Source organism: Uloborus diversus, unplaced genomic scaffold, assembly GCF_026930045.1.
Source record: "Uloborus diversus isolate 005 unplaced genomic scaffold, Udiv.v.3.1 scaffold_919, whole genome shotgun sequence".
NCBI lineage: Eukaryota > Metazoa > Arthropoda > Arachnida > Araneae > Uloboridae > Uloborus > Uloborus diversus.
Genome location: NW_026559142.1, coordinates 53,373 through 78,715, shown reverse-complemented (window position 1 = coordinate 78,715; position 25,343 = coordinate 53,373). Strand labels below are relative to the sequence as shown.

The 25,343-nt window shown below is 33.4% G+C and overlaps 1 pseudogene; it reads right to left on the bottom strand.

Annotated features, from left to right (window-relative positions):
• Nucleotides 1-10: 10 nt before the first annotated feature.
• Nucleotides 11-23,329, bottom strand: LOC129234022 (uncharacterized; annotated as a pseudogene).
• Nucleotides 23,330-25,343: the final 2,014 nt, after the last annotated feature.

The following is a 25,343-nucleotide window of genomic DNA, read 5'->3' as shown; positions in this document are numbered from 1 at the left end:
ACCCATCTACTTCATCCTTGCTATCGGAAGACAATTTCTTCATTCACCTCGAGACTATCTGGATTGTCGCTGCAGTGGGCTGGACTCCTGCTCCCTTCATTATCGCACAAGGCAAGACCACTCACCAGTTGAGAGTCTCTCCCATTCTGGTACGGGTACCGGTGACTGACTCTGATCTTGAGGCAAATCTTGCAGATCTCTCAAACTGTCCCTTCCTCGTGAGCATCAATATATCCTTTGTTTGACAAGTAACATGGTGAGTTGTGGAGATTTAATGCACTTGACAGGACATCGTAAGAAGTGTCGTGTACAGAACGGTCAATAGAATTGTTTTGTGCCTCTTCTTTGATTGGCGAAACACTATTTTTTTAATCATATTTTCTGTTTTCTTTACGGATAGGCAACCGATCTTTCTGATCGGAAGCATATTGTGTGTTTGAAGAATGCTTGGGTGAAAATGTAGTTTCTTGTGGATGCTTCTTCAAGTACATACTTTTGCCTTTTTTAGGATAAGTTGACCTTTCCAAGCAACCACTATCCTCAGCTTCACTCTGCTTCTTCAGTTTCTACAAATTAAAAGAGTTGGTTTAGTTGTTGCATGCTGTTAATTTTGAACATTGATATGAGATATGGACATTTAAAATACCTCTCGTGGACCAACAGGTAGAAGTCCAACCTCTCGATGGCAATGGCAAACATTTTCTAGGAATAGTGTTAAGCGCAAACTTTAAGAAACCTTTTACATCAGATTTCAACTGCTCTGGGGATCTCTCATCCGTAATAGCATGACTCCGTACTGGTCATTTCATGAATATGAAGATATCTCTCAAGACAAGACCAGATCCTACCCCATATGCGAACACTGCCCCCTTATCTAATAAACGCCTGTACACGTTTTCAATTGTCAAGCAATCCTAGTTATGCTTTTAGGTTAGGCTCATCACCAGAAACCATTCCAATCAGCCTTCAGACACCAGAACTCACAAAATCCAATCCCCAATATTTTTGGAAATCTTTAGACCTTATTGCACTTCCACAGACGAGGCAACAACAACACAGACATCAAAGCAACTAAGAAAAAACAAGTTCTCAAATCAAAACTGTATTGGCATAGTAAGAAATTTTCCTTTCAACACTTTTTTTGTTTGTTTGTTTGTATCAAGTAATATTTTCACACGAATAAGGAGACCACAGTTCCAAAAAAAGATGATGCTATAAATACAAGAACTTTAAGCATATAGCCAACGCTCTTTAGAACGTCCCCCTATTACTGCGACCCTTCCGTTATAGCGACTAATACAGGAAGTCCCGTTCTCTATTTCATAGATGCAATGTTATTTTATTGTCCATTACAGCATCCAAACTGAACCCTTCATTCTAATATATTGCCAAAATTAAATTTCTTTCTTTTTTGTTCTCCTGTGGACTAACTATTCTAGAACTAATATTTACACCTTTTTTGTTTTTAAATTTAGAATATTTCAATTGAAATCAATTACAGGTTGTCCACTAACCTGTAATTGATGGAATGAAGATGAAAGAAAAAAAATGATGAAAATCGCACACAAAGAGTAGACATTAGGAATTACATTTTTTGGAAAAAGTCAAGAAAGTGGAAAGCTTCTACAATATCTATGTAATAGAAAAAAGATATACTTGGAAAAAAAAATCCATCTAATTTTTAAAACAACTTTCAATGTATTTTGTCTTTAAACGAATTATTTTTTAAGTTATATGTGTAATTTATGGATAGTATTTTAGCACAAAATTTAAAATGAGAATGAAACTAGCAAAATATTTTTTTTAATGTAACTACGTATTTTATTATTTTGTTAGTTTCTTGATTATCTTTTCAGATGAAGCATAAGTTTGAAAAACTATTCCTGCAATAAAAAAAAAAAGACTAAATGGCATGCAATATGTTATAACAACCTCTCGTTACAGCCACCAATTTTGTTTGGAGGACAGGGGTCGTTATAACGTGCATCGATTGTACTACAAATGTTACTCATTCCATAAAATATATGTCCTATTTCAATATTTTTTATGTTAATTAAAACAAATTCCCCTTCTTTCAAACTGTTACAATAAAATATACTTTCAAAAAATAATTTTGGTATTCAGAAGAGGGGTTAAATGTACTCCCATTAGTCTATTACAGAATCTTACAGAAAATAGCAATAAAATTCCTAATGTCACATTTATGAAGAACAATTTATTTCATCTTACCCTTTGCAAACTGGACAGACGAGGAGGAGGTGCAGTTGGCTTCTCAAATTCAAACACAATAACTGCAGCTAAATGAGGGAAATATAACATTTTACAAAGGTTGGTAATGATAATTTCATAGAAAACTTATGAAGTTCCTAAAATTAAACACAGATGTGTGTAGCAGTTTGCACAAATAACAACTTGTGAAAAACAGCAATTATTTCAAGAAGTAAAACTCTTACCCTCCTGCAGAAAGAATTGATGCTAAAGCCAATGTTCAGCAACATCATGCAAAAACTATAGCATTGGGGTTCAAAAAAAAAAAAAAACTTCTTTTGTCCCCCACATGAAAAAGTGATTTCAGCTTCTGGGTGCTAAACAACGGTCATACTTTATTCGAGAATGCTGCTAGGTATATGGAAGCTCATGACTCTTAAACACTAAAAAAAGGGTTTCTTATAACTACAAAACATGTACATTTTTTGCAATTAAAAACCTCAGTGCAAGAAAGGGACCACTAAACACTTTAAACTTTCAAGAATGAAAAGGTTAAATAATTTTAAAAAAAGATTTAAAAACATACATTTTAAAAGATTTTGGCAATACACTCAAACCTGTTTTTGTGCAGTAGATAGGGACTGCATAGAAAAAAAAAAACACAAAAAATTCGCTCAAAATTATCCTATTAAACACTCATTTTAAAGATAAGTTTGTCAACTTTGATTAAAATTTTCATTTACAAAAAAAAAAAAGACTGCACGAAAACAGGTTGTATATTTAATATGTCGGAACTGTGTGAAATCAATTTCAATGATTCTATTTAATAAAATACAATACTACCAGGGTCTTATTTCAAGAGTCGGTTTTTTCAAGTTCAAACCCAATCTGAAAATGTTTAAAAGTTTTCTAAAAAAGGCTCTTCATTAAATTTTTCTCAGAAAAGATCACTATTTTTTATTTACTTATTTTTTAACTTCATTTGAAATTATTCTTATTGAAGAATACTACTAATTATGTTAACAACTGGACAAACTGGAAATAAATGCATTGATCATTATATTCTGCTTGAGTTCAATTACACTTTTGATAAAATGCTGGGCTTAAAAAAAGCATTTTGGTACTAGAAAAAGGGAGAAGAAAGGAAACTTTAATTATCTCTATAAAATATCATCCTTGATTATATGCATGCGTTACGATATAAATTAAAAGAAAAGTCTGATTATTAGAAAGAGAAAAGATTTTAACAGTTGGGATTCAAATAATTGCGCAGCATTAAATAAAGGTAAGATGGGCTTACTTAAGGTTTTTATACAAATGCTCGTAGTATTAGGAACAAGATGGAAGAATTGAAAAGCATAATAATAGACGAAAGGTTGGATATTATTGGAGTTACCGAGACATGGGCTACCGAAAGTGATGATGATTAATTATCTATTGCTGGGTATAATTTGTTTAGACAAGATAGAGTAGGTAAAAGAGGTGGTGGGGTTTTATTTTATGTCAGAGACACTTTAACTTGCAACGAATTGGTAATTAATGATGAACCTAATGAGATTGATATGATTTGGCTGGAGTTGATGAGCAGTAAGGGCAATAAACTACGTTTAGGGCACATTTATAGGCCACCCAACTTAAGCCAGGGTCAAGATGGACATTTCAAGCAAGGGGTCAGTCATAATGGGAGATTTTAATTTTCCAGGAATTGATTGGAATAATTTTTACCATAGTAATAGCAGAGAAGAGGAATTTTTGAAAGTAATTGGTGACTGTTTTTTAGATCAAATTGTAACTCAGGGTACTTGACAGGACATGATTTTGGATCTAGTTTTCTGTGATATGGAAGGTTCTGTTCAGGGGTTATGTATAGGGGAACACATTGGAGATAGTGACCACAACAGTATTAGGTTTGGGATTAAATTTGATACGCACAAAGTAGAGAATTTTAGGTTTGTGCCCAATTTCAGAAATACTGATTTTGTGGCACTTGCAGAGTTTGAAAGCAGTTTTTTCTTCTGGGTTGGACAGTAGCGATGTGAATCTTCAGTGGGCAGAGTTTAAGGAAAAGCTAGCAAAAACGGTTGGGGATTATGTTTCCTTTAGGAGAAAGTGTGTCAACACTAAAATCTAGCCAATGTGGTTCTCCAGGGAAATTAAAGACACTCTAAATTACAAGCAAGCTGCTTTTCATAGGTTTAGATAAACTGGTCACAGTGCAGATAGGCTCCAATATTGTAAGGCAAGGCGTAAATTTAAGTATTTGGTACGGATTCAGAAAAGAGAGTTGGAGCAAAGACTGGCAGATAGCATAAACAGGAATCCCAAGTGGTTTTTTGCATACGCTAATTCGAGGAAAGTTCGAAATAGTCATATTGGGCCACTGGTTGATGAGCACGAAATTTTAATTCAGGACGATAGTGATATTGCTAATGTTCTTAATAACTTTTTTTCCAGTGTTTTTAACGATAACTGTATCTCAACAGTTGACACCAACAAGACACAAGCTATAGTACAGCTTGAAGACTTTGTATTTTCCAGGGATGACAATTTACTTCATTTGAAAAAAATTAAAGAGACTAAGGCTCCGGGACCTGACAATATTTATCCAAAAATTTTAGTTGAATGTGCGGAGGAATTAGCAGATGTAATCGTAAATATTTTCAATGCTTCTTATAACTCAGGGACAGTGCCAGAGGACTGGAAGCTGGCTAACATTACACCACTCTCCATGAAAGGGTCTAAAGGGAGTGCGGGAAATTATAGACCTGAGAGTCTAACTTCGGTGGTTAGCAAAATTTTTGAAACATTGATAAAAATTAAGATAGTAAATTTTCTAGAGACTAATAATCTATTGACTAGTTTTCAGTACGGTTTCAGGAAAGGTAAATCTTGTGCAATTAATTTATTACATTTCTATGATAAAGTTACCATGGCTTTGGACAATAAGAAGCCTGTAGAAGTTGTTTACATTGATTTTCAATTAGCTTTCGATAAGGTACCGCATGTTGCTCTACTTAGCAAATTAGCAGATATAGGAATAGGAGGGAAAACTTTCATTTGGGTAAAAAACTGGCTGACCGGAAGGAAGGAAACAAAGGGTAGTTGTAAGGGGAAATTATTCTAATTGGAGTGAGGTTTTAAGGGGGGTTCCTCAAGGATCAGTGTTAGGTCCTGTTTCGTTCATTGTTTTTATGAACGATATTCACAAAAATAATTCAGGGAACATGAATTGTTTTGCTGATGATGTCAAAGTTATGGGGACTGTAGAAAATGAAGAACAAGCAAAACAGCTGCAAGAGGATCTAGATCATATTACGGAGTGGGCTCATAAATGGGGTATGGCTGTTAATGTTGGGAAATGTGCTACATTTAGGGCATGGAAATAAGTGTACAAGTTATTATTTGCAAGGTTCAGTCATTAGTCAGGCAGACAAAGTTACTGATCTGGGGGTCTTAATAAGTCAGGATTTAAAGTTTAGCCAACAGTGCAGCACTGCTAGTAACAAGGCCAATAAAATGCTTGGGTTTATCAATAGATCTATTTCAAACAAATCTAAAGAAGTTCTTCTGCCCTTGTATAGAAGTTTGGTAAGACCTCATTTGGAGTATGCTGTTCAGTTTTGGTCTCCTTATAGAAAGACAATAACGTATTGGAAGGCGGGCTACAAGGCTAATAAATGGACTTTCTCACTTAGACTATGATTCCAGGTTTAGAAGGTTAAAAATGTACAGTCTTGAGCAAAGAAGAGACCGAGGAGACAGGATTCAGTTGTTTAAATTTATTAAAATGAAAGATGTTACGGGGCTGAAGTTTAGCACTGAAAACAGGACAAGGGGTCATTGTTTTAAGCTATTTAAATCTCAGGCTAACATGGATGTTAGGAAAAATTATTATTTTAGCAGGGTAGTGTAACCTTGGAACAGTTAACCAGAAGAGGTGGTAATGAGCAAGGGAGTAGATAGTTTTAAGAAGGCCATTGGTCTTCATTGGGGATTGTAAATTGACTAGGACCAGTCTAGCTGCGCTCAGAGCTTGTTGCTGGTCGTCACTTTTGTATTTGTATTATTATTTTTAGTATGCATTTCGTAAACAAATATTTTGAATTATAAGTACTCCCAAACCTCTTTTGTGAGGTGGATAGGGACAGCATAAGAAAGATCGCATAAAAAAAGTTCGTTTAATCAACAACTTAGTCCATTTCATAAATACTACACTGGAGTTCAAAAATTAAGGATGAGACAGTTTTTTCAATATAATTTTGTACAAAAGCTTTCCAAATCAACACATTTAATACCGTAAGATCCCCAATACGTAAGGACACGTGTAATGTAAGCAACACTTACTAAAAGAGAAATCAGAGGGATAAAAAGAAGATTTTTTGAAAAAGTAGCATGGAGCGCAATGCGACTTAAGGCCGAAACATCCTGTGATGGGTGTCCAGCAAGAAACATCCGGTCTTTAGTAGGGGATATGATCTCCCCCGACTGCTAGGCAGGTTTCACAGCGTCTGCCCATGCTGAGAATGAAGGTGTCAATGAGTTGTTGAGGCATTGCTGCCCATTCGTCTTGCAGCGCCAATCGAAGCTCTCGAATCGTTACTGGTGGTAAGGTACGAGCTGCTAAGCGTCTGCCTAGAAAATCCCATACATGCTCGATGGGATTGAGATCCGGAGATCTTGCCGGCCAATCCATACGCTCAATATCCTCACTCTCTAAGAGCTGTTCGGCAGCTACTGTGCGATGACATGGTGCATTGTCGTCCATGAAAAGGAACTGCGGACCCATAGCGCCTCTAAAAAGACGCACATATGGAAGAAGAATCTCGTTACAATAACGGGTCCCGTTGACTGAACCTGCGTCGAAGATGTAAAGGTCTGTACGACTACCAAGCATGATGCCTCCCCAAACGAGAACACCGCGACCTCCATACCTGTCCCTTTCAATGATGTTCGAGGCATGATTGCGGCTTCCCCGCTCTCTCCAGATGAGTATGCAATGAGAATCACTACTCAGACCGAATCTGCTCTCATCTGTAAAGAGTACTCGTCCCCATTCATTGTCTCTCCAATTCCGGTGTTCCCGGAACCATAGAGAACGCCTTTTCCGATGGGCAGGCATTAGAGGTACACACCGTATAGGGCGCCATGCAAAACAGACCACCACCGTGCAGTCTTCTGGCCACTGTAAAACGCGATATCGGTCGTCCATTCGCCTGTGTCGTGTGTCTAGCGATTTCTCCCGCTGTCTGCCGCCTGTTTCTTCTGGCCTGTAAGACAATATACCGGACATCTGCGGGTGTGGTTCCTCGTGGACGACCACTACTGAACCCCTTGAAAGCTGTTCCTGTAGTTTGAAATTGTCTCCAAAGTCGTGAAACGATACTGTGAGCAATTCCGAACTCTGCAGCCACACTTGTCACACTGTGGCCTTCCTCCAACTTCCCAATGATTCAACCTAGGGTAAAAGCATCCAGATGTCGTCTAACAGGTTGATTATTCGCCATTTCTCGCTGAGGCAGCAACTCGGTGTGATTTTAACTGCTATACGGCGTGCAATCTCTTTGCCAGAAATACTGATCTTTACACCAACAACATGCTTTATACTACTCAGACACTCCCCCATTACGTCTGCCTGCATATCTGCGCATGTGCTACCGTACATCACCTTACTTAAACTTCTGATTGGTCTTTCTGTCCACTCTGCCTCTTCGTTCAGCTGATAAGCTAATTTTTCGACTTCGTTCTTAATTTTTGCACACCAGTGTATGGTCAATTGAATCCCGATCTGATTGAAATTTTCATATACCGCACCACAAAAAAAAAAAAAAAAAAAAAAAAAAAAAAAAAAAAAAAACCTCGCAAAAAGACCGCACAAAAAGAGGTTTGGGTGCATGCTGTATTAGCTAAAGAAATTAAGAAACAGAACTAATTACCATCCTTAATCCTCTTTTGTACTTGAGGAGAAAGACATGCCCAGCTTTCACAGTGAACCACTTTGTTTGCATTCTGAATCAAGTATCGTTCACAGTGCCGACTAATTTTGTGCAGTAAGTCCACAAAATTCTAGAGGAGAAGTGATACAAAAATAAATACATTGAAAGATTTTCACACTAACACTTTCTATCATATAAAAAATTGAATCAAAGAAAATGCTTTCACTCATTAAAGTGCCAAAATAAACTTGCTATGCTTATGTCTAGTTAAATGGAACTGATATTTTTCTAGCTTTAACTGATAGTTTGACTGAAGTAGAATGTGTGCCACACATAAATTATTCAGGACAAAAACTCAAGAGAAAGATACTTATGATACTGACCCTGTGAAAACAGACACAAAATAAAAAATAAAGTAAAAATGATTAACTGCATTATTACTGCGATAACTAACTTTCTGTAAATTAATTAGAAGAAAATAAATAAAATAAGCTTTCAAAAAAACTTGTCTAATTTGAAAAAAAAATTTAAAAAAACTGCAAATACAAATGAAGTAGTGAGAAGCAAAGGGTTGTAATTGGGCTTTAAAAAGTCTTGAATAAAACAATTTTAAAGTTAAGATCCTACATGGGCTTTCATAGAAATTTTTTTTTCTAAATCCTGCTGTATAGCAGCACCTACCACGACATAATGCAAAGGACAGGTTCTTCTACTATTTGTACTACTTTTTTTTTAGAATTTTGGTCCTTACATCTCTGTTTCTCACCATAGGCGGATTTAGGACTGAGTTCCTGGGGGGGCAGGATTTTTTTTTTTTTTTTTTTGAGCGACATTTTTATAACCCCCACCCCTATGTTTTTGTCTGTTGTCTGTGATGCATGTCCATGCTTTACTTTTTTGTGTGTTGTTTTCATTAATGTGTGTTTAATGCTGCCCTTTTTGTATTGACCTTAAGAGAGGGGGCTGGTATTAAGAGAGTGACAATGGGCTCCCTTTTAAGTGGGAAATTGAATATCTCGATTTTAGGGGTCCCGGGGGTTTCTCCCCCGGAGGAAATTTGGTAAAACGGACATAAAATTCTGCATTTTGAAGCCTTATTAAGATTAATGGGACAGACATAGAAATTGATAACTAGATTATATAGTTGTACAGTATTGTTCAAACTTTCTAAGAAACAGCCATTTTAAGTTTGAAAGAAAAAATAAACTATAGATTTCTCATTACAACAACCTTTTTTTAATTATAAGTAGTGCAGAAAACGAAAAGGAATAGTGGTAGTGTATCATTTTTTTTTTTCAGGCTAAACAGATTAACAATATGCAATAGAAGTAAGATAAAAGCAATCAATACAAAAGAATTTCCAAAATACTGAATTCGAGATTGAATATATAGCAAGATATGAAACATGTTAGTCACAAAAATTTATTTCAAATAATATGTTACAAATGTGAGAAACATGATTTTTTCCTTTTTTTATGCAGGATGTAGCAAGGAGCTGACTTTGACAAATTTTCGCATTCTTCTCCCTCAACCATTTGTTAGAAATTTTAAAATTTAAGGTTTGTAGCCATACGTTTCCAAATATTCAAACACTTGAAAATGAAGTTTGTTTTTTCAACCAACTTCCATTTTTTAAGGAACGAATCATGCAATTTTTTTTTTTTTTGGGGGGGGGGAATTAGGGACTCACTTCAAAGCATGGGCTCTAAGCAATAGCTTGTTTATGTTATAGGCAAATTCAGCCCTGTGTGTAATTCATTCTTACCTGCAGATTTTTGCTTGATTTTTTTTTTTTTTGTAATTTCTACAAAAATTTGTCGGTTTTTACGATTAAAGGATTTTTACGATTTTACCAATCTGTGTTAGGTTTTTATAGATTTTTATAAAATTTTAGTAAATTTTTCCAAAACTTTTGATGACACAATTATTTAGATTTCAATAATGACAAGGACTGACTCACTTAGATTTAGATGATTATGACTTACCTTACTTTTTAAACAGTATTTATAAAGTCAGTAAAATTGTACTCTCCCTCTAAGTAAAAAGATTCAATTAATCAGAACACTCAGATAACTGAAATTTATTCAGTTTGGGATAGAATTAAATTTCTCTCTTTCTCTCTCTCTCTCTCTCTCTCTTAAAAAAAAAAAAAAAAAAAAAAAAAAAAAACTCTTTTTTAGAATCTCTCAAAAAGTCAATTAATCTACTAAGAACATAAATATTATGCGCACAAATATATTTTAAGTGTGGACACAAATCATAACGAGTAGATCATTCTGTTAGCGCGAATAGGAGGGGGGGAGTTTTCCTCCCTTCGTTTTAGGTTCTAATTTGTTAAAATAATCGTCAATTATTATAAGTGTTGCAGCTTAAAGGACAGCTTGTTTAGCTTATATTTTCATACACTTGCCCAAATGGTTATCAGTCCAAAATACTGAATTTAGACACATTTTCAGCACCCCAGGACAGCTGCGCTATTTGTATTTATTGTTCTTTTTTTTTTTTCTTTTCTCCCATCAGAAAAGTACATTCGCTATTCTCTATATTTTCATTGAAAAATTCAAAAAAGAAAAAAAGTAATGATTTTTTTTTTGTTTTAAGATTTTGGAAGATGTGTTGTTACTTTATAAAGTCCTCGCAAAACTGGGGGGTATTGCCCCTATGCCCCCCCCTCCCACTATAAACCCACCCATGCTCTTCTGAACTATTCAAAAAAGAAAAAAAAATGATTTTTTTTTTTTATTTTTGGAAGATGTGTTGTTACTATATAAAGTTCTCCCAAAACTGGGGGGGCATTGCCCCCCTCTGACCCCCCATAAATCCACCCATGCTTCTCACTGCCCCATATAAAGTATTATATAGACAATATACAATTGATATTCTTTTAAGATTAATTTCAAAGTAAAACTTCAAAAAGAAAATAAAATAAGGCTCAATTGAATTTTTAAAATACAAATATACCTGAGTAAACTCTCCATATTCTGTGGTTTCATCACTTTCTGTTAATAATAGCAGATTGTTAACAGTTACGTAAGATCTGCATGCTACATCTGGTGTAGTTAATTCAACTGAAGAAATGATGTCATCCTCTAAAGCAGTGATGTTCCAACTCTGACCCTAAAAATTTAAATGTCATTCAAACAACCTCTGATTAGTATTCTTATTATAAAAAAGAACAAAAAGCAGTATTTACGAATCTATTAACTGATGAATTAAATTGAATTTTATATCTGCATTGATTTTTATTCTAGTACACATTATCTGCTAACATCCTACTTATTTTTAATTGAATTTAACCTCTTTAACAAACATCTCTTAACTGTTATGTTAGTTGCAGGTTTTATAATTACTAATAAAATAAATTATAATATTCCTGAAAGTCACATGCAGGGTTTATACTTCATTCAGATGAAAAAATTCCATGACTTTTTCATGACCTCATTTTGGTTCTTTAAAGTACAAAGCACCATTCTTTTGTTAATTCATGTTTCTAAACCAGATATTTATTTTTAAAATGCATTTAGTAGTGAACAAATCTTCGGATTCAAATATACTTGTTTACTTATTTGCATTTTCAATGCTTAAGAAATTCAGAAATTCCAGAGCATAGTGTTTGATGCCCGACATTGAAGGTAGCAGTGGGTCGCATGGATTAGTTTTGCGGGCCACATGTTGAGCACTTCTGTTTTAGAGTATTAGAATTCTTCTATTTCTGTATTCTATCACCTGACTAAAGATCTTTTTGTTCTAAAACCTTCAACAAACTAAGACAAACTCTGATCAACATTATAAAGTTTTTACGAGTGATGGAAACAAACTAGGATACAATTGAATTGGGTTTTTTGAGTGGAGTGGGAAAATCTAGAATGTACAAGTTCGCTACTACAGAATACAAAATATAAGAAGTGTTGAAAATAATGGTAAATTCAAAATGAGTGATGTCCAAGCAGTAAAATTACATTGAAGAAAAAGACGAGCAGCTGCTACAGAAGTGGATACAATGAGATTTCAAAATTCAGATTTGTCTTTCGGATTGTTCAAAATTCCAGTTTTAATGGCTTTTATATAAGCAATACTGTTATATCACTCTAGATTTCTAATGCTCTTTTAGCTACTGTTGCTTCCTCATTGACTAAGACAGTTATCTATGACTTTAAATACATTTCCATGACTTTGAATGAAAATTTCAATTTTCCATGACTTTTCCAGGTCTGAAAAATTTGCCTATTTTTTTTCCCATAACTTTCCAGAATTTCCATGACCCGCACAAACCCTGCACATTTTTATGAGCAATAATATTTGAAGAATTCTTGAATAACACACTCCCTTTAAGCATTTTAGAAACTTCAAATGGCTTCACAGTAAAATTATGATTTTTTTAAAGGTGTACTAAATATGGCATGATATGACATGATGTATAACCAATTAATAAAAAAAAATATTTCAAAAATAAAAATTCAAATCATGATGCTATTTTTGATTGAATCATGCTCTTGATGCATAAATATTCATTCAAAATAGTTTTATTACTAAAAATTAAACTACTTAGACTTACTTTTCCCAAGGCAATAAATGTTTCAGAATTCAAAATCTTATTGAAGTTCTTCGCCATAAAATGAATACAGTCCTGTAGGAGTTTAGTCACCATACCAAAAATGGGTTCTGTCCATTTCAATTGTGGCAAGGTATTCATAAGTCTATCACAATTTAAAGTCATATCTATCACAGTATCAATCGCCTATAAGGGAGAAATTGTTTTTACACTTTACATTCTCCAAAATAATAATAATCACACAAATAATTCCCTATTATTTAACAGTCATAGCCATTTTCTTTCTTATATGTGTGTTAATTTATTCAAGAAATAGATAAAAATATTTTATTTATCAATCTTGATAAAATTCATACATTAAATGTGTGACACAACCAATGGCGAAATAAAGTGTAAACAAATACGACATCAGATGCAGATGAGTTGAATCAAGTTTTAGAAAATGTGATTCAAATTTGGAATAATAACTAAATTTCACTCCTGTCAGTGTGCAGTCGATTTCCCCACTACTATAAGTTTTACTATTTACATCTTGTTCTACAACATTGCAGGCTTCCGAAACAGAATTTTGCTCAAGTTTTCATTGATGAAAATTTTATACATTCTGCTTTTAAAATAAAGACAGATCAAAAATCAAAATTTCTTAAGATTAAAACCTTTTTTTTATTTTACCTTCAAAGATGTAAAATACTTTTTGCTTTTTATGGGTTATGTAAATTTTACTCTTTATGGCTTTTTTTTAAACAAACATAAAAATATAACAAATCTCAATACTTTCACGATGTGATAATTGGTACTCAATCAAACCAATTAAGATCCCCCCCCCTTCCAAATAGACACATGAAAAATATTTTGTGTAGTTCTGTTCATTCCTAAGGGGCCTTGAGAAATGCTTTGCAAACGGGCCCCAAACTTGTAAATATGTCACTGCATCTGAATAACAGTGTACACAGAAGAACAGTAATTGATATTTGTACCAACTGTTCTTCTGAGCAGGCTTCACCTGAACACATTCTCGCATGTCTGGGGCTCACCAAACTGGATTTCGCTGGCGACCCTTTAGAGTGTACAATGTCATGGACCTGGTCCAATGGGGGCATGCAACAACAACAGTAATTGTAATTGAAATAAAATAGCAATTCAGATTGCAGGATAAATAGTTTCAGAAAAAGGTTCTATTTGCAGGCTAAAGTGTCATGCTTTTTTCTTTTTTTCAATGCTTGATGAAACACAGAAAATGCACATAAGCTCGATTGCTCAATCTTCACAAGCAAAAAGAGCAAATATTCAACTTTATAAAAAGTAAAAAAGCAATAAAATGATGTTGTAATAAAGAAGAAAGCATACCAAATTATGAGTAGTAACATTGTAACACAAGTCCCTAAGTTCTTCCGACAGAGCAGCAAATGATTTGTTTGGCCACGTTCGAGTGAAATATTTTCCAAGCCAGTAAATGCATTTATCTCGCAGTTCATTTAACCCACAGACTGCAGCAAGCGGTAAACATTCCACAACTCCTTGAACACATTGCAAACAAGGCTGAAAAATTAATGAAGCAATGAAATTATATTTAAACAAAATTTATTACATTTACACACTTTGTATGTATGAAACATTTTTTTCTTTTTGTAGGTAATTGATTCAGAGATATCATTTTTAATCTGTCAAAGCAAAAATTTTAATAATTGTTGGGGCATTATATTTAAAAAATTAATGTGGAATTTCGAAAATAGAAGCTTTTTAGTAATAGATTTACTCTTAGTTCTTACAACTTGTGAATGACATAACATTGATCTAACTAAAATAATTATCTATCTTAACAATTGATAATATAAAGTTCTCTGCTCAACTACAAATCTACGTTAGAGTTCACCTCATTTGTTTGTGAATGTTAACTATATTCAATAGTTTAAATAAATAATTATTATACATTTACATTCCTAATAAATATTTTATTGCAGAAATTTTAATTATTTTTCCTATGAGGTAAATGAATAACAACATTGAATACTTGAAGAATGTTGTTAAGTGTCATATAAGATACAGTAAGCTAACCATATATGTACAAAATCAAGACTTATTATAAATAAAAAAAATGTTTCATAAATAATTGTCATGAATAGAAATACATATGGACCTTGAAAAAATTGTCACATTTTAAGTGTACAAAATAATAAATCAATTTGCTACAGTATAACAAACAAAAGTCCCAGCTTTCCAAGATTGTATCTGCACTCTAAGAGCAACAAAATATTTATAAAATCAATACATTTCATCAACATCTGTAGTAATAAACTAACTTATCTATTTTTTTTTTTTAAGTGAGACGGGACTTATCCAAGCTCAACCTTTCAAGCACTAAACGTTGTAATTTACAGCTTTCTTCACATATCACTGACTTGCTCAATGTTATTTGAATTAATATGAAGTACCAATATGATTTACATTTTTGTGGCTTTTTTTCTAAATGATGCAAAAATCAATAACTTTCGAAAAAAAAATTATAATAGTGTATGTGATCTAACTTACGATAAATGATGATGTAACAACAGTGAAGTAAATATTCAAAATAGAAAAGAATCCCCCACCCCTCTTTGAACTGTAAGTAGTTGTAAGTCATGCCTGTCATTGGGATGGGGAGAGGGGGGGGGGCAATTAACACACCTGGCTTTGAAAAATCAAAGCATTTCAATTGTGTGGCCATGGTTTCAGTTGTTTTTTGATATAATAAGCATTGAGTCCATCCCCCAGGAAAATTTTGAAATTACACGCCTGATATCAGAGTTCTTATTAATTTAGAGATGGAAAAAGTCAAGAGTAAAATAATGTCAACAACTTCAATATCATTTCAGAAATAAAAGATAATGTATCATACATACCCTGTGAAAAAAGTGGCAAAAATGCATTTTTAAATGGAAGACTATGACATCAGTCAAGGTTTCTAAATTTAGCATGTCAGCCAGTAGTGCTAATTCAGAAATATTGCAATCCTTGGGAATATTCATAGCTCCACTATAGATATGGCAAAGTGCAAAGTGTACAGCACTGTGGCTAAATCTACAATGAAGTAAAAACACATTTAAAGAATGAATGAATTACAACTGCAACATAGCACAAGAACAAACTATACAATTACCCTTCCAAGCTAATGGTGCTAGAGTTTTTGTCAGGGTTACTTCTTCTCAGAAGATTTGCAAAGTATTTACATCTTGAGGCCAAAATACATCTATAATGAGAAGAAAAAAATTTGAAAACATTCACAGAATAAAAATTTTTGATTTTTGCATAAAGCTAAATTTACATAAAAGGGTGGATATATAGCTTTAAAATGTTTTGATTTCACTAACAGATATGAAAAGACACAACAAAATATAATTAGCAGCAAATGGAAGAAATATTAAGGCACAATATATCTCAATGGCACAAATAAGATACTAAAGAAACAAATAATATTAACCAGCAGCAAAAATACTTTGAAATTAAAAGATTTAAATTTAGTTTTCATGCAAAAAAAAATGTTTCTGGTGGGGGCAACATTTGTATTTAAAAAACTCTTTGATCTTCAAATAAGACAAGATGGTTTCATTATCCTTTACAAACATTTTTCACTTATTTCTCAAAAAAGATTTGCTCTTTTCTTTTATATGTTTTAGAAAATTAAAATGGAAACATTCTTTTAAAAAAGTGATTGAGGAGTTTAATGAAAGCATTAAGTGTAGAGGAAATTAGGCAAATCTGTTTAAAGTTATATTGAATATAGCTTGCAACAAGAAATGGAAACGAATTTCTTGTACCTAACTTTTAAGTGAAGTAAAGTTTAAAACCAGAACATTCACAGAAATTTCATTGTTGAATTTAACTTGAACAATATTCAACTTCTAAAGGCTGAACAGTATGCAATATTTAAAAAATACTTTTTTAAATTTAATTTTAATTTCTTTAAGTGGAATTAATTAAAATATTTTGTGGATGTGAGTAGATGAAACCCATTTCTGGCAGGTATGCAGCAAATGCACTGCATGCAGTTGACAAAAATTTTGGACACAATAGGAAGTCGGTGATACAGTCAAACCTGTCTAAAATGATGCTATGGGGACCGAGAAAAGATATTGTTATAGAGAGATTATCGTTGTAGACAGTTTGAAAGAAAAAATTCCGAAATCAAAAAATATAGTTTTACAGCCTTAAATAGAATTTAAAATGAAAGTTTTTTGAAGTAAAAGGTAGTACTATGTATCAAAAATCTAGTTTATTTTGTATGAAATTTACATTTTTTTCCTTTTTATTTAAAGCGTTAAAAAATTAACTTTTTTTTAAGTGTTAATTTTTATAATACTTTTTCTATGCAAATCACGTCAAAAACGCATTTTGCTTAAAACATGGTTTTTCCAAATCACGTGGAATCTATTCTCTACAAATAAAATGACACTGACGGAAAAAAAAACAAAAAAAATTCCCACGTTCCTAGTTGTACGCTCACACACATTTCCAAAAGAAATAAAACATTTGTACACATTTGAATTTGACCCTTCAGCTACAAAATGGTAGACTAACATTGGAAGAATCCGTTCTTTTCTTGTCTCACATTCCAGACATTATGGAGTTGTTTTTTGAGACGGAAGAAAAACAATCAGGCTCATCAGTGAGCTTATTAGAGAGAAAAAAAATATCGTTGTAGACCAGTTTTGTTAGAAAATGATTATCATTATATACAGGTTTAAAATGCATCGAGTAAATAGGAAATTCGTGGGGACCAAATGGAAGTATCTTTGTAGGCAGGTCGTTTATCATTATAGACAGTATCGTTATACACAGGTTTTACTGTACACAGCAATTTTTATACATTTTAAAATTTATGTGGGTACATAGGAAACCTTGCACAGCATACAACAGCTTGATCCTCAGAAGAGGTTATGAAAGCAGCTGATGTGCATTTTTAACAGTAGTGATCACATTAACAGATATTTCAAACTTGATTCTATAAAAGCATTTTTTGTTATCACGAGAGAATCAACAATTAGCATATTACTTCTAAATAATAATTAAAAATAAAGGTTAAGAAAAATAATTAGCAATAATATAAAATTTCAAAATTTAGCATGTGTGGAAAAAAATTCAATATATATCAAATCATACTGATGCATGAGAATTGAATTAAAAATCCAAAAATACCTATGAGCCTTGATTTCTTTCCCGTCCACTTCAACTACTATATCAGTATCAATTTCTTCAAGAAACATACGTAACAAATCTTCTCCAAGTTTAGAACATGCTTCCAACAATTGATAATTAATAGTAGAGTTTTGACTAGTGAATTCTCCTTGTTTCTTATGAGTCTCTCGCCAATGTCTTTCCAGACTTGCGATACCTCCCAATGAAGAACTAACATCTGACACTTCAGAATAAATAGTTTCTGAATCATCCTCAAAATCACAAGAAACAGAGAAAGACAATGATGAATGTGCCATTTTGTCTTTTATCACATCATGGGCAATGTGTCTGTCAGATGATGAATCCCCTCCACTCGCGGTCATCCCTGAAGATCCAGACCTGCTAACAGAATCAGTTTTTTTGTCTTTAAAATCACTTAATTCTGATGGTTCTTCAGAGCCAAGTTTTAAGCTTTCACTAGAACTTTTCACATCATCGACTTTTTCTATTGCTTTTGCATTTGGCATTGATTCAGGTTTGATTTCAACAGGTGGAGATTTAGTAAGTTTAGAAGTTTCTTCTATAAGAGATTTGGGGAATTTCAAAGCATCAATATCCTCTGGTTTTGTAGAAGCTTTAACAATTATTGGAGGAGGAGCAGACTTTGGAACATCATTTGACTGTGGTTTTCTTCTTAAGATTGGACTCATAGGAAGTAAGCCATGTTCATCACTAGCTGAGCCATATTTAGACTTTCCCATGTCTCCAGTGGACTTCCATTTCAATCTATCAAAACTATCTAACTTTTCATCATTATCGATTTTCCCCAAATTTGAGCAGCTCCCTGATGATTCTTCATTCCTAAAGTTATGTAGCAGTTTCACAGTATGATTTAAAATTTTCATGTCATTCACCTGACAATTTTTTGAATCATTCCATATTTTACCATCAACGGAATTGCAAAAGTTTGGAGAAATCTTCTTCACATACAGGTTATCGTAATACATGCCATCTGAATATCTATGTGCACTACGTGCCTTTCGAACAAAAGTGGGGGTTCTGCTTTGTGGGGGTTCATCATGGCCAATAACAGATTGATAATCCAAAGATGACACAGACCTACTTTCATTGTTCTTTGTTAATGCGAAAAATTTCAGGTTAGGGTCAGTCCTCTCTTGAACTGTTTCTGCCAATGAGGAATCTGAAAGTTTCCTTCTCTGATTGCTCGCTTGATATTCTCTAGTAATCTTCATTATTTCTTGCACTGTTTTTGAATCTACCTCTCCACTTAAATCCAATTCAGTATTATCACTATCTACATCATGCGTATCACTACCTTGATTACTTGCCTCGTGTAAATTGACAAACATTGCAACTGCACTCTGTTCCTGCTTTTTCGAAATCTCTTCAAAATTACTTCTGCTTTGGTTCCCATGCGATTCATCCTTAAGTGCATCTAAGTCGACATACATATAACAAGACTGTGGTCGGGACTTGGCTTGATGTCTATCTTTACCATTCACCACAAATTCCTCTCGATACGCATCTAAATGAGATATTGATTGCGCCTTAGTTAAAGGCTCCTTAGAAGAATAGTTGTTTGTGGCTTCAAGCTCAGTTAAAAATTCATCATAAGAAGTATTCATGTATGACAATTTTTTCCTGACACTCATATTGCTCCTAGGATTTCTAGCATCAATATACATATACGTATGTGAAGGGCTTAACTTCTTTTCTGCTCTAGAATTAGGTGAAGGAGGAGGTAGGCTATTCATGTCGATGTAAAAAGGAAACATGGAGCCAGATAAATGTTTCGTTTTCTCCAAGTTCGAAGAATTTAGTTCACTCATGTGAGCACTTGTCACTGGTGGACTGTCTTCAGATGACAGAATCAGAGAAGAAGATATCGAATTGGATATTCCAGTGTCGGAAATGACACTGAAAGTGCTGTGGGACAGAAAGCCAGAGTCGGTCATACTACCATCGAAACGCCGGATGTGCAAACCGGACGAGGAATCAGATTCATGACCACTGCTATATTGCATTTCCTTAGGAAACCCATGCTTAAAGAGGCTGGATTTGGGAGATGGGGTATGATCATGCAAGAAGAATCCTGTACTATCCAGTTTTCTAATAGATAATCCATCATGTTCTTTCTCCACGCTGCTCTCTTTGGATTTGCCATTGAGCTGAGCTTCACTCCTGAAGCACCATTTGGTAGTGTCATCAATAGCATCCTCTAATGGCCCCTGAGTTTCTAAATCGAAAGTATTACTCCTTACCATGCTCCCAACATTTGAAAAATTATCAGGTTCAGATTCCTGATCAGAGATTGTGCCATCATTCCTAGAAGAATATCCTGACAGGCTTTCATTTCCTTGAAATGCAATTTTATACCCCTCAATGCTTCTGTCATACCTCTCATTGCAATCTTCTTCTGTTGAAGTATCAAGTTGCCTGTTATCAGTTTGTCTCTCTTTTTTAACAACACTTTTGACAGTAAAAGTCGAGCCGTTGTAGGCATCATTTTGAGAAATGGTTGCCTTTTCCACCTTGTTGCTTCTTTTCGAGCGGTTTTGAGCAGATCTAAACATGTCGGAAACATCTACCTTATTTTCGGGCGATACCGGACTTGTTTTAGGAGTAACGAAAGTGTCAGTGCAAGTTGAGTTCACAGATTCCTTTTCAAACTCATCCACATCAACAATATGTTTATTCACTGGTCCCTTATTCTGACATGACAACTCAATATACTTCTTGCTAAGGCGAAGGGCTTCACACTCATGTTTTCTAATATCATCATCAGAGTATACATTCCTGTAAAGAAACAGAGAACAGTACAGTTTTATTCCCAATGAAGCACTTTCTAACAGATGATAAATAAGAGATTCAAAACAATATGCAATAGGAAATAAGAATGAAGTACCTCATGTAAAAAGGAGGGGGGGGGACAGAATATAACTATCCATGCAGTAAAATCTAGATAGTAAACGGAGTACAATGAAAGTAACCTTCTATAACAAAGCTGTTCTTCCTCCAAAAGGAAAATAGCAGCTCTTGTACAAGTCTCTTAAATGTCATTAAAGTGTGATATCCTGTTCCTGAATATAATTCACCTCTACTTACTCAATTTATAGATTACCTTAAAAAGGTAAGGATACAATAGTAACTAAAAAACTTTATAAACAACATGATGAACTAAGTAAAGTTACAAATTGCTTGAGCTAAAGCTGAGTTTTTAGTTCAATAAGACACTTACTTCAACTTCTTAAAAATGCATCAGAGAATAAAATGGAAATTTAAATGATGTAATTTACGAAAATATTAGAACTGCTTTAACTGTCTAAGATTTTCAATATCAGAAGCACCCAAAATCACAGTTCATAAATTCAAAAAGATAATATTTCCAAAATAATTCTTGAATATTATATAAACTAGCTGCTCTGCCTGGCATTTCAAGATGTACCTCCAAAATAAAGGTTGTGTCAAGTGATGAATGCTCAACAATCAAGCTTAAATAAAAAGAAAGAACACTGTACCATCCATCAATGTGTGGAAAAGGGCAATTTTATGAATCCAAATTTAAATTTATACCTCTTCGGATTCTTTTAAAATTAAAATAACAAATTATATATGTGAATTCCTGAGCATCAAGGTGCCAAATTTGACAAAGATCTGACATTAACTGTGATCTTGTAAAAAGAACATACACACACTCACATATATTCATTTATATACATATTTTGATTATTCATTACCATTTACTGTTAAGGACATTGGCTGCAAAGTAAAATAATAACTGCTACAACGAAACACAGACTCAATTTAAGCAAAATATGGAAATAGTAAGTGATACACACCCTAAAAACTGCTGCAGCTCTGATTCGCCAAGAAATGAATTGTAGGATTCAACACCAAGATGAGTCTCTTTGTGTTCAATGAGATGGTCATAAAAAGCAGGAGTACGAACTTTCAAAATGGATTTATGGGCATGATGAAGTTGTGGAAGATTAGGATGCAGGCACTGGGTTGAAAACTTGTTTTCATTCACAGAGTGTTTGCCAGAGTCAACACCAATTAAAGTGTCAGCAAAAAGCTTGTTCTTGAGCATACTGAAAGAGAAAAAGTACATTTGAAAATTACTGCTAATATACTTTTTATTTGATAGAATTTATTTTTGGTATGAATATCAATCTTAATGGGGTGATGATTAGTATAACAATGCATGCATAATAGTTTCATAAATAAGTCACTGGCTCTGTTTCGTGCAATGATAAAAGGCAACTCTTAGTACAAAAGTCTCCTTAGTTATTAAGTTTGGTACAAAGATCCCCTTACTACATCTTATGGCTTATTTTTTTTCTTTTGTTTTTTAAATCTTTAGTTTTGGTTTGGATTTTTTATTCTCCTTTTGTTAACACCCTGCACACTTATAACTAAACAATTCATCATTTCAGGTGCTAACATTGAAAGATGAAAATGAGGAAGATTTTACATAAATGAATCTAGCAAGAAAAAATTATGTGTAAAATGGATTTTTTAAATAATGGGATTTTTTGAATTGACCCTGTACAGGATCAGGAATTAGGCACTCGGAAAATGGACAGAACTCAAATTTGAAAATGGAATTCCCTATTTTTATTAATTTGAAGTTTTTTAAAAATAAACCTATAACTTTTAGGTTTGAAAAAAAAAGTTCTAAAAGAAGCATAAGTTTCATTTTCTATCGTAAGGTATGAACATTTCTTACAGCAGGTAAAAAGTTAAAAGTTAACAGAAAAATCTGGAACATTTTACTGCATTTTTCTGAAAATAAAAGTTTTAAAAAGATGAAAAATGAAATAAACATATTCTAAAAATTAACAGACATAAACAATTTTCCTACTCACGTATAAAAACCAAGGCCGGATTTAGGGGAGAGCAGGCGAGGCTACCACAACAAAATTTTTTTACAAAATATCCTAACTTTCACAGGTCAAAAATATCGGATATATACATACATATATATCAAAATATTTGGATATAAATCAAAGTATTGGATATTTTTGAAAATATGATGATCTTTTCAAACCCTTATTATGGGCCTCTACTCCCTTCGATACCCTGGCGCCTCCACACTTCCAAATCCAGCCCTGATAAAAATGTTTCTTTTTTTTTATAGCGAATGTTTTGTGATGCAGGGATTGTTCCTGCACTTCTCATCATTGAAAAATCCCTTTTGAGAAGAAATTTGGTAATTTGATTGAAATTCGTTAGATATTTACTTCATTAGAAAGTTTGGAAGAAGAATCAAAATTCAGAAGTTTCCCGAAGAATCAAGAGGTAAGTTCTTTTGACAAAGGAAAATAAATACATACTGCAGCATATGCTCTTGAAGTTGGCTTTGCAGGGTAGATCTAAGCTTCTCTCTCTCCTTGGCACACTTAATGAGGAATGCAGCACTTGGATGCGTGGGTCCCCATGCTCTACTTCTTGTGCTGGCCATTGGAGCATATTTCTTTTGACCCTTTGCAGATCACCCGCTGAGATTGCCTGGTGGTAGAGTTTTACACATTATTATCAAAAACAACCATTTTTTATTCTGTAGGCATGAGAATGCAATAAGTGCAAAAAGTCTAAGAATACAACACTCAAAGTTTTGAAAAAAAGCTAAGTCGTTTTTTTTTTTTGGGGGGGGGGGGGGGTGCTGTATAAAAAATTTATACTTTATGGGAAACTTGACAATATTCAGGCATATGTTTTATAATTTAATAAATAATGCAGATTAATAATGAACTTCTATATTCATCCGTCAGAAAACAAAGGGCAGTAACTGCAGACTTTTCATTTCTTTGCATTTTTGTCATTATTGTATACTTTAGCTTTATTGTTTAAGCTTCTTTAATGAATTTCCGCTGAAAATAAAGCACAAAAAAACCATCAAATTTTAACATTTTCCTGTTATTAACATGAAATCCAAAACATGTATCTTCGAATATCTCGAAAGTTCATTTCTGCAGATAAACTGTCTTTTATCTTCCAAAAGTATTATTCACCTGGTAATTCTTTTCTAAATGAAATGGGGGGGGGGGGAGCCATTCAGGCTTGTCATTTCAAAATTTTTGAATGGGGGGGGGGAGCAAATGGCATATTCTCAAAGTTTTATGTATATTAAAAAACAATAAAAAACATGCCCACATATCTGCAAAAGCAGATTTCTCAAGTTGGGTGGAAGAGAGGCCAGGAGTGCAATCATTCTCTCTTTTTACGCAAACCAAATATTTTTCTAAATTTTTATTTTATGCCCATCTTATGCAGAAAAAGAAAAAAATTATTAAGATTTTTAAAAACCATAAAAAATTTAAAAAGGAAAAATTGTAGATACATAGTCAGAACATATTTAAATAACCTATAGCAAAAATAGCAGTACAACTTTCTTTTCCTGAAGTCCTCTTCAGTGAGAACAGGTTGTTAACTTCATTACTCATACCTAAGTTGCATTAAATATTGGCTTCATTCCAAATTGAGCTGCGCCTACAGCACTAAATGATCATGTGGCTGGAATCAAAACAAAAAGCATTTGCAAAGAGAAAGGAAGCTCTTAGTAAATTACAATGAAATCCATGCACAGCTAAATGGGTGTAAATATTTAATCCGCATTGTTGGTAGTATTAGCCCTCAGCCATGCATAATGCTCAGGGCAAGGGTTTCATAAATAATCTCTAAATATGCATTGTAATGAATTATTTTTTTAAAACAATTTAAAATTTCAATTTAAAAATATTCATTAATGAGCCAATTCATAGTATTTTGTCCAAAATGTGGAGTATGCAACATGATTTTTTTTTGCACTGTTTGATTAGTGCAATGTTTTATTTTGTGTTTGTGTGTTGGTAGTATTAACTCAAAATACAATTTTGTGCTAATCAAACTATAAATCAAATAGTTATGGTACAAAAATGCCATGTTGTGGACTCTACATTGAGAAAATACTGTGAAATGGGCCTAGTGCTAAAAATAATGATTGACCATTTTTAACTATCATAAACAGAAACAAAGGTTTCTAAATTACATTTAAAAAAAAATTGAAAGGAAAACCATAGGTAAGCATGTCTTCCGGTTAAAGAGAGCAGAGGATCTGACCAAGAACTGATCAAGGATTTTGATTGGAGGTAGCGAACCCAGAGGTCTGAGTGGTTTGGAAGACTCATTGTAAGGTAGTATAATGAAACATAAAAAAGTCGATTTATTACTCCCCCCCCCCCCCCATAAGAAGAACGATACATTGTAGTGACGCATTTGACATTTCTTTTTGAAATGTATCATTGTTTAGAGCAACAAACATTGTCTTCTGGCCAGGCCCAGCAGCAAATTTAACCACAAACCCAGTCTTTTTTAAAAGTATTTTATAATTTACACAGAACGTGTTCATATATTTTGGGTTAAAAATCTTTGAATGGATTATCAAAATTGAGAATGAAGATAAAAAAAGATTAACATCTGTACTCTTTCAATTTAAA